Here is a 1,652-nt window from a genome sequence, read left to right on the forward strand (position 1 = left end):
TGAGGACCGCTAGAGCGTCCGTCAGTCAGAGCCGCTAGAGCGAGTCCGTCAGTCAGGAGCCGCTAGAGCCGTCCGTCAGTCAGGAGCCGCCAGAGCAGCCCGCCAGTAAGGAGCAACCAAGCCGACGCTCAGTCAGGAGCAGCACCAGAGCCGCCCGCCAGTCAGGCGCAGCCAGAGCCGCCCGCGAGTCAGAGAGCAGCCGAGCGCGCCACGTCAGGATCTGCCAGAGCCGTCAGTCAGCCAGGATCTGCCAGAGCCAGTCAGCCAGATCTGCCAGAGAGCGTCAGTCAGCCAGGACTGCCAGAGCCGTCAGTCAGCCAGGATCTGCCAGAGCCGTCAGTCAGCCAGGGATCTGCCAGAGCCGTCAGTCAGCCAGGATGCCGAGCTGTAGTCAGCCGGAGCTGCCAGAGCTACTGTCACGCCGGCGATGCTGGAATTCCCCTCAGTCCGGAGCTGCCCTCATCGGAGCTGCCCCTCAGTCCGGAGCTTGCCCCTCAGTCCGGAGCTGCCCTCAGTCCGGTGCTGCCCTTCAGTCCCGGTGCTGCCCATCCGTCCAGAGGGCGCCATCAGTCCAGTGGGGTTCATTTGGAGGGTAACCGTTAGAGGAGGCTACGGAGCAGTGTTAACTATGGTGGGAGAAGCCGCACCGAGTGGAGCGGAACGCCTGGCTGGATTGACAAGATGTTTATCTTTCAAATGCTGTATTGGACTTGTTAATGTGTGAAAGTTAAATATTTTACAAAAATAGATTTTGAATTTCGCGCCCTGCACTTGCAGTGGCTGTTGTCATATTGATCCCGACGTCGGGATTGCAGCCTGAAGAAGTTAAAGTATGTTTTTTCAATATAGTTTTATTAGATTATTGAAATTTATTCGGGACGTTAGGCGTTAAAGTTAAGAAGTTAAATAATTAAAGTATGTATTCTAACCACGCTGCGCTTTGGTCCGATCCTTGCTCCTCCTCAGACGAGGAGGAAGACGAGCGTTACAATATCAGCTTTACTGTCATAATCTGAACTCTGGTCAAGAGATAAAGCGGAGTACATTTACTGAGCTAATCTGAACTCTGGTCAAGAGATAAAGCGGAGTACATTGTCTGAGCTAATCTGAACTCTGGTCAAGAGAGAAAGCGGAGTACATTTTCTGAGCTAATCTGAACTCTGGTCAAGAGATAAAGCGGAGTACATTTTCTGAGCTTTTCCCACAAGAACACTTTGGAGGAGCAGTGACTAAATATCTATTGGCTGTTTTAGGAAACATTCCATTGTTTGTTCTCATCCTTGCATCTGGGAAATAACACCAAAGGCAGATGATCACAGGATGTACCCAAGGTGGCCTATGGGAGGTCCTACTGTATATAAGATCTGTTTTTTTAATTATCAGTTAGGCTGCTCGTGTTAAACACTATTATTGCACACAGAGTGAGTCCATGCAATTTATTATGTAACTTGTCTGCCAGCGCCGTCAGTCAGCCAGGAGCTGCCAGAGCGACCTGTCACGCCGGCGATGCCTGAATTCCCCCTCAGTCCGGAGCTGCCGTCCCTCAGTCCGGAGCTGCCGTCCCTCAGTCCGGAGCTGCCGTCCCTCAGTCCGGAGCTGCCCCTTAGTCCGGGGCTGCCCCTTATCCCGGTGCTGCCCCTTATCCCGGTGCT

This window comes from Salvelinus sp. IW2-2015, unplaced genomic scaffold (assembly GCF_002910315.2).
Source record: "Salvelinus sp. IW2-2015 unplaced genomic scaffold, ASM291031v2 Un_scaffold1877, whole genome shotgun sequence".
NCBI classification, from domain to species: Eukaryota; Metazoa; Chordata; class Actinopteri; order Salmoniformes; family Salmonidae; genus Salvelinus; species Salvelinus sp. IW2-2015.